The 8,487-nt window shown below is 47.5% G+C and overlaps 1 pseudogene; it reads right to left on the reverse strand.

The window, feature by feature from the left end:
• Positions 1-6: 6 nt before the first annotated feature.
• Positions 7-4,742, reverse strand: LOC125717128 (SUN domain-containing ossification factor-like; annotated as a pseudogene).
• Between the last annotated feature and the right edge of the window lie 3,745 nt (positions 4,743-8,487).

Below are 8,487 nucleotides of genomic sequence, written 5' to 3' on the forward strand. Positions count from 1 at the left end.
GGCCAATAGATAGACGGGTTAGTAATGCGGGGAGGGGGCAGTCGGCCAACAGACAAGCGTGTTAGTAACAGGTCACCTCTGGCTGAGTTCCTCCAGGTAGCGTCCGCTGAGGGACATGTTCATCTCCAAGGCTTTAATGCGGTTGCTCAGCCTCATGAAGACAGACTCCTTCTGGTTGGATCCATGCACATGGTTCCCATTGGCCAGATCGGAGAAGTTCTGCTCAGCATAAAAGTCTGTGGCGGTCCGGTGGACCTGCCCATTGCTGGAGGTAACACTGAGGAGGTCCTCCAGGGACTCTTCCTGTTTGTCTGGGAGCATCTGAGGCGGCTCCGGGGACTCTGCAGAGTCTGCCTCTTTCTGGGCCTCCCCAGGCACAGCCTGGCCTCCCTCTGGATCTCCTGGAGGAGCTGGCACCTCCGTGGCCAGGGGGGTCTCAGGAGGGAGGACTTGAGTGGGTGTGGTGGTGCCTCGGTGCTCAGTGTCAGCCCTGGGGTCCTCTGAGAAGCTGCGGATGGAGACACTGACCTCACTGCTGGTGTCAAGAGTCCGGCTCTCCTGCTGCTCCTGAGCACCTCCCCTCAAGGACATAGCCCCCTTCTCCAGGAGCTCCTGGCTTGAGGACATAGGCATCTCAACCGAAGATGTGCCGATGGTCCCGGTTGTAGTGATGAAGCCTTGTAGCAGAGGAGACGGGGACTGGCTGGGCTCCAGGGCTGGAGTCTCGGCCATATGAGTAGGGCCGTGGGGGACCTCCGTCTGCCCGGGAATCTCCTCAAGGGTGGAGGTGGCTTCTTCCTCAGGAAGTGGCTGCACGGTGTGGTCCAGATGTTGAGTCGGTGGGGTGTGGATGTCACCCTGACGCCTACGTCGCCGGCCCAGAGTGACGGAGCACCACAGGCGGAGGTACTCCAGAAAGGTGGCACGGCAGGAGATCCCAGAGAGCTCCTTGCAGAGGGCGTTGCTCTCCAGCTGCCTGGGATCAGGCCCCCCTGAGGTCAAGGGCTCCCCCTCCTGGTCATCAGGCTCCACTGCAGTCACAGTTACCCGGTCAGATTCTTCCTCGTCCTCCTCATCCTCCACAAGGACCACAATCGGACTCTCTTCTGGCACGGGGGGCCCTGGATCCTCAGGAAGATCCGGCAATTCCGGATCCACAGTCTCATTCCTGGGGGGAGCACAACATGACCAAACCATCACCAAAGTCTGACCTGGCTGAGCTACAGTGAATTAAACAGCTGATACAGTAATTAAACACAAAAACCCCCAGGTGGCGGCTGACGGGCATGATACTAATTAACCACCGCATCCATGTGAAGCACCCCCCCCCCCCCCCCGTGTGATCCGGTGGTTCTTGTGTGACACTCACTCTGGGACGGAGGTGGGGGGGAGGCTAAGCAGGGTCTCTGTCACAGAGGAATCATCAGTCACATTCGCAGCCTCCGCAGACACGTTTCCTGGGGGGAGAGGGTGGCTTTAATACTCGGTGGATTACCAGGGTAACGATGGCGGGATAGCGGGAAACGTCGGGGCCTCGTACCGTCCTGAGTGGCACTGCCCCCCAACACGTTGACCGCAAGGTTGTTCACCATATTCAGGATGGCATCTATAGCAAAAAAACACGCACATACGCACACAGACACACAGTGAAAAGCCACATGGAGACAATCAGCCCCCACAGGGGCAGGGTTAGGTTACATTTTGCTGCAATGCTTTAACGGTGCCCCCTACAGGTTTACAGGGAAACTGACTTTTAATTTAATCATTAATATCACTCGCTGTGTGTAACCAATGGACTCGATTGAAGGGTCCATGTGGAGGAAGGAGGACACATTTATTCCCTGAAGAGTGTAAAACGACCCCGAACTCGTACCCGTGGCAGAGTCGATCAGGTTCTTGGAGGATTTGTCATCGACGGGTACGTAGCCGGGAAGGAAATCTGTGAGGGAGAGAGAGAAAGAGACGGCATTAAGGGCATTAAATGAGCAACTGCTCGCTCTCAAGCATGTTCAGCCCACCGTCCGACCGGCTCACCATAATCCTCATCCAGATCCTCGGTTCGGTCGGAAGGGAACTGCAACTCGGAGATCTCCTCGTACTCCTCTACCATGCTGGTCCCAAACACCCTGCGGAGTCCAATCGCCATCCAGCACGTCAGCTTCATGATCATTTAAAGCATAAATCATTCAGTGGGTGCTACAGTAAAATCCCGTTATAGTGGACTCGCATATAACGGAATATCGTCTATAACGGACAAGGTCTGCTGGTCCCGGCCATGCACCTTTAAGAACATGCAGAAAAAGCATCGAATATAGCGGACTCACATATAACGGAATTTCGCTTATAACGGACAAACAATTTGGTCCCCAGGGCCGCTTTTAACTGTAGTTTTGTTCGGCTATAACAGACATGCAGGCTCCGCCTACAAGGCGCGCGGTGTGCCGGTGATATCCAGCTCAAATACATAGTCGGGATTATTAATAGTCAGGCATCTGGTCAGGTAAAGTTGGATTACTACATGTACAATATAATAATCTATACCACAAGTGTGTCTGCTGTGGTGTGGCATGAGTAAATAGTGTCCTGTAGTTGTGTTCTGGGCTACAGCAACTCTGGATATAACGGACTCTGGATATAACGGGCTTTGGATATAACGGACTTTGGATATAATGGACTGTTTTGCCAGGTCCCTTGAAGTCCTTTATAACTGGATTTTACTGTAGTGCAAAATATAATTGAAAACGCACAATAACGACACAGTGAGATAACGAGCCAAAAAGGTGCTCACAGACACGGTACCTGATCAGGCTGAGGGGGCAGAAATGTCCCAAAATGGGACAGCAGTTCCACCTACAGGGGGCACGATTTTTAAGATTCAGATTAAGAAAAGGTTCTATCATAAAACATGTATCAGTTTAAAAAATAGCTAGGAGTGAGAATGACGGTTATGCCACGACAGCGCTAACCTTGATGTACTTGATGAACGTCTGAAGCGATGGAACGGAGAAGAAGAGGGAAAAAAGTGAGCGTGGAGGCCAACTTCATGCCAAGAGCAACTTAGCAACCAGAGATTAAAAAAGCACTCAGATAACCTAGAAACATGGGGGAGGGGGGCTAAAAGGGGGTCAGTAAGGGTCTGGGGGCATGCCAGCGGATTGGGGCGAATCAGGCACATTCCACATGCAAGCCTGACTGCCTGTGTGCATGAAATGGCTACTGGCAGAGTTTTGCAGCATTTTAGCTCAGTTCCAGATCACTGAAGGTCTCTACTGACTACAGATCAAGAGACAGGAAGTTAGAAACGACAGGGCATGAGACAGGACATGCGAGAGGGCATGCTCGGGGGGGGGCATGCTCCAAAGGGGGCCTCTTCTAGAGCCTGGGGGGTTCACATGACTACCATCTGCTGGTGTCTCTAATGAAAGTCGGTATGTTGGGCTGGTGTCCGCAAACCCTAGGCTGTAGGATTGCTGAGATTTTGCAGACCTTAACTGCACTGAGATTCACCCTGTAAATAAAGGTGACAAGCTCCTTACTGATGGCTTAAGAGGGGCTGTGCTGGAAAATCTCTTAGGACTCGATCAACGCTCTGACCAGCTCTGGCAGACTGTCCTTGGCATCTCCCATGATGCATCGGGGCTGGCCCTACCTTGACGTATTTGGCGTAGAGCTGCTCGTCCAGCGGGAAGCTCTGCACCGTGCGTTTGTCCTGGGCGTGGAAGGTGCCCAGCTTCATCCACTTGTTGGTCGGATACCTGGCAGAGGGAGATGGAGGAAGAGAAGGCTAAGCAGCCTGGAGCTTCGCTTGATACACAGCTAAGGTGTGTCGGAGGCAGAATGTGGCTGACCGGTCGCTGATGGACACCAGGAAGTCCTTGGGCGTGGAAGAGAACAGCTCAAAGTTGGCGATGTCCAGCTGCTTCACCTGGATGGGTTCGCACAGCTCTATGACAAACCTGGGAGGAGGAAGCAGCTGGTAAAGAGCTCAGGAGTCTCCAGAGGTCACGTTGCTGAGCACAGGTACCATGCCCTCAGCTCAGGACTGCTAAGCACACCTCAACACGCTCGCCAACACAGACTGGTAAGCAAAACACAAGAAAAACACAAAAATATAAAAGTAAAAAATAATATATAGCAAACTGAAAAGAATATACAAGAAAACAAGCTTCTGACGGTCACAGAAATGGGATGGAGCTTCTGGTTTTGAATTGCACTTTCCCCAAAGGTTACTGCTGACTTTGGGGTCTACCATGACATATAGTACAGAAGAGTGTGAACTCACCAGATCTTGTTGCTGCAGGGGTTGAGCATGTAGAGGTCCATGTTCTCCATGAGAATCGCTGAGGTGCTCTGAAAAGCACAGACCTTCTCACCAACCGTTCGACTTGAGACATGAGAGAGACTGTCCCATCTCTTAACACGCTTACTCTTAGACACATCAAGCCTTTAAGAACTAATGGGTTCGCAGGTGTATCCAAGACGGCTTTCAGGAACATATAGATCTGAGATCTGGAGCATATTCTGGATGGTGACATGAACCATCCATCTTTTAAATGCCTCCATGTCAGGGTTTCAGAGGGTTTGGAGACCTTCAGAGTGCACAGGGCACAGGGCTGGGAGACACCCTGGATGGGATGCCAGTCCATCGCATGGCAGACACAAACAGTCATAGTCATACGCACTATAATCTTAAGACGGTTCCTGAAGGTCAGCAATGGTACCTTGGCCTCAGTGTTCGCCATTTAATGAACACAAAAAGCCCTTGCCAATTCCAATTGACTCTCTCCTTCGCTTAATCTTCTAGTATATGTCCCGTTACCCAGCATGCACTCCTTATCAACCGGATTGACATCAGAATTCTTCCCGAAATAAATTTAACCCTTTTATTACTTACACCACCAAATATACTGCATTAGTTTTTAGTTGGTAACCGTGTCACTACCTGATCCATACCACCTGCCCATTTCCACAAAACACATGTACAGTGATTGGGCAAACTCCCCTAAATCCACCAGTATCCGTGTGTGGGTGAGGAGTTGGCCCAATGTGGGCAAATGAGCGGACCCTCCTCTTCAGTACCCTGGCATATACCTTCCTGCACCATAATAAATATTTTTTTGTTATGCTTTTTATTTTTTCAGAAAACATTTGGGCTGCACAGTTATAATATGAAGCTGAAAACTGCGAATGTGAATACAGTACAGATCAGGTATGGTTAATTTTCTAAATGTACACCTTAATGGATATTTTATTTTTATTTACTTAAGAGAATATTTATTTTTGATTTACTTTTAAGTAAAATCTAATTATTTACTTGTAGGTTGCCGCAGTATTGACAGAGACTTTTTATTGAAGAAAGACAGTCATACTTTGTTCAGTAAACCATGTACCAAAAACATACCAAACCATGACTTCAAATCCAAGGTACATACCCAACTATGATTTTTTCTCACCTAGGACCGATTTGCCTTGGGAGCCCCTTCCAGGGCAGTTACCCTTGATAACACAGCCCCATACGATCATAGAGGCACACAAACCCTTCCATCAAGATAAGGTTCTGAACTTCTCATTCAGGGATATGATAAGGCTGTTTCTAATGGAAGATTCTTAATGGATGTGGACAGAACAGAACGTCTGACCAGCCTCTCCATCAGTGGCAGTAGGATAGAAGACACGGCTGTGTATTACTGTGCAGTGCAGCCCACAGTGACGCAGTGTGTGTGTCCGATGATACAAAAACAAAGTTACAGCTTCCCCCTTGTGCAATCGTAAGGACACGCAGAAAAGTGAAGAACTAGCCTTAAGAAGAACCATCTAGCAGGAATGCATCCATCCATCCATTTTTCAAACCTCTTATCCTACTGGGTCGCGGGGGGTCCGGAGCCTATCCCGGAAGCAATGGGCATGAGGCAGGGAACAACCCAGGATGGGGGGCCAGCCCATCTCAGGGCACACTCACACACCAGTCACTTACACACGCACACCTACAGACAATTTAGCAACTCCAATTAGCCTCAGCATGTTTTTGGACTGTGGGGGGAAACCGGAGTACCCAGAGGAAGCCCCACGACAACAAGGGGAGAACATGCAAACTCCACACACATGTGACCCAGGCGGAGACTCGAACCCGGGTCCCAGAGGTGTGAGGCAACACTGCTAACCACTGCACTACCATGCCACTCCCGTATGTATATATATATATATATGTGTGTGTGTGTGTGTGTGTGTGTGAATATATCTCATATATCTCATGTAAAATACTTATATAACTTTATAACTATACATCACTATATACTTACATAAATGACAATATACATTATACTCACAACATGACAAAGACTGTATTTAAGATATAAGGAATAGTTGTACTTAATTAACTAGATATACTCAATATGTGGACTGGATTCTGAATCTGGAGGCTGGCGGATCAGTGGACATGATAAAAGGCCTTTGAATGTTGTAACAGATACTTACAGATGGGGGCGACATTGCAACACAAATATTCATTCTTGGAGTCCTAACATTGTCATATGAACAGTTCTGAACATACAGAGAGATTTCAGTACAGAGACTGGAAGAAGCAGCCAGACAGTCTGTTTACCTGATCCAAGGAGAACATAGCTTTGCATATTTATTGTATTTACAGCTCAGTTATGGCACAAAGGCTGTGGATTTTTCTGATCTTTGCTGGAATTTTCTATGATATAATTTATTCTGAAACTTATTGCTGATTAGTATAATTAGTACATTTAAAATTGTTTTTTAAAATAAATAGATATTTTCTATTTTTCCTTTAGATTGCAGAGCTGAAGACACAGTAAATCAAACCAGAGGAAATGTGATTGTATATGAAGGAGAATCGGTGACCATCGGCTGTAAATTTGACACTACTGATCAGTTTCCATATCTTTTCTGGTACATCCAATATCCAAATAAGTCTCCTAAGTACCTGCTGAGACGGATTGTATCAGGAGCTGGGGATAATGCTGAAGATTTCAAGGAGAGATTTAATGCCAATTTGGACACAAGTGCAAAAACTGTACCTTTAACAGTACAGAATGTGCAGCTGTCAGACTCTGCTGTGTATTACTGTGCTCTGAGGCCCACAGTGAGAATAACCTTCTCACACCCTCTACAAAAACACCTGCACACTAAACAGACAGACTGAAAATTGAATATGTCTGAACTCTACATAAATACAGGGCTTTGCAAAATGGGGGGCGTAAGATGAGTTCCAGAAAATATTTTTTTTTGCCCTATTTTGCCCTTGCGGAAAATGGGGCCCCCCATGAATCGTGAGGCCCTATGCACAGCAGGTGTTCTGCGCGTAGGGAGGGGCAGTGCTGCTGAAACGCTTTACAAGAACTCATTTGACAATTATTTCCTCTCAGTGGGCATCAGAAGTAGCTTCCTTCCCACAATCTGGGATCAGTTTCAGAGCAGCAGATGTTCAGGTATAAAGCTGGTTACTGTGGTTACATCAGTCAGCGGAGCTGATGGCTGAGATACTGAAGTAAACAGAGCAGGAATCTGCTGTAAATGCAAAAATTTCTATGCTTTCAGGAGTGAAACTTTCCTTTGGATTAATGTAGCTGGTGTTTTCTGGTAGCACAACCTGGAATCTGTCATTTTATTACAGATTTGAGCTGGTTCATCGTAGCCATTTTGGAAGGGAAAAACGGCATTTGCTGACTTTTTACTATTTTTAACTGGTAAAATCATCATCAACAATGGTTTCATAACCCATACAATTAAAGTGAAATTGTTAAAAGAAATCGTTATCAACGAAGATAATAATGCCGAATTTCACCAAAAGTGTCTCAGTCTTAAGCCCCCAACCAGTTAAGCTGCAAAACCTGAATCCAGACCAAACCAACGATCCTGCTCTGATCTTCACTGCTGGTTTTCTAAAACACCAGTAAACATCATCATCATGCCGGAGAAGTACAATGAAGACCTGGAAGAGTGTTAAAGGGTTCTTAATGCACTGTTTCCTCTACACAGAAAACCATCCCAAAAGGTTCACCACTGATGACAAGATTGACTTTGTCATATTCCTACAGACTGGGAGAACCCTGGACTAGGACACAGCCCTTTGGTGTTAGAAAAGCCCTGCCCTACCACGCACAGTCACAATTTTGCGATCACTTCCAGAAGGTGGTTGACCATACGATAGCCGGGAAGAACATGGGAGACCAACTCTGTGAGCTCCGTTAGCAGCCAATCTCAGTAGAGGTTTGAAGCAGAACCTTCTGGTGGAGTTAGTCTGCTGCATACTGTAGGTGTGCATGTGTCAGTGTGTCCTGTGATAAGATGACATCCCATCCAAGGCTATTCCTTGCCTTGTGCCCTTAAGTTCCAGACCCTCAGCCCCTCCTCTCCCCCAGACAACCTTGTATAAAACAAGTGGTTTCAGGAAATGGATAGATGGAACCTTGCCAGTGACACTTCACTTGAGTGAGCACAAATAGCAGCACAAGTACGAAT

The sequence above is a fragment of the Brienomyrus brachyistius genome, chromosome 21 (assembly GCF_023856365.1).
Source record: "Brienomyrus brachyistius isolate T26 chromosome 21, BBRACH_0.4, whole genome shotgun sequence".
In the NCBI taxonomy this organism is placed as follows: Eukaryota; Metazoa; Chordata; class Actinopteri; order Osteoglossiformes; family Mormyridae; genus Brienomyrus; species Brienomyrus brachyistius.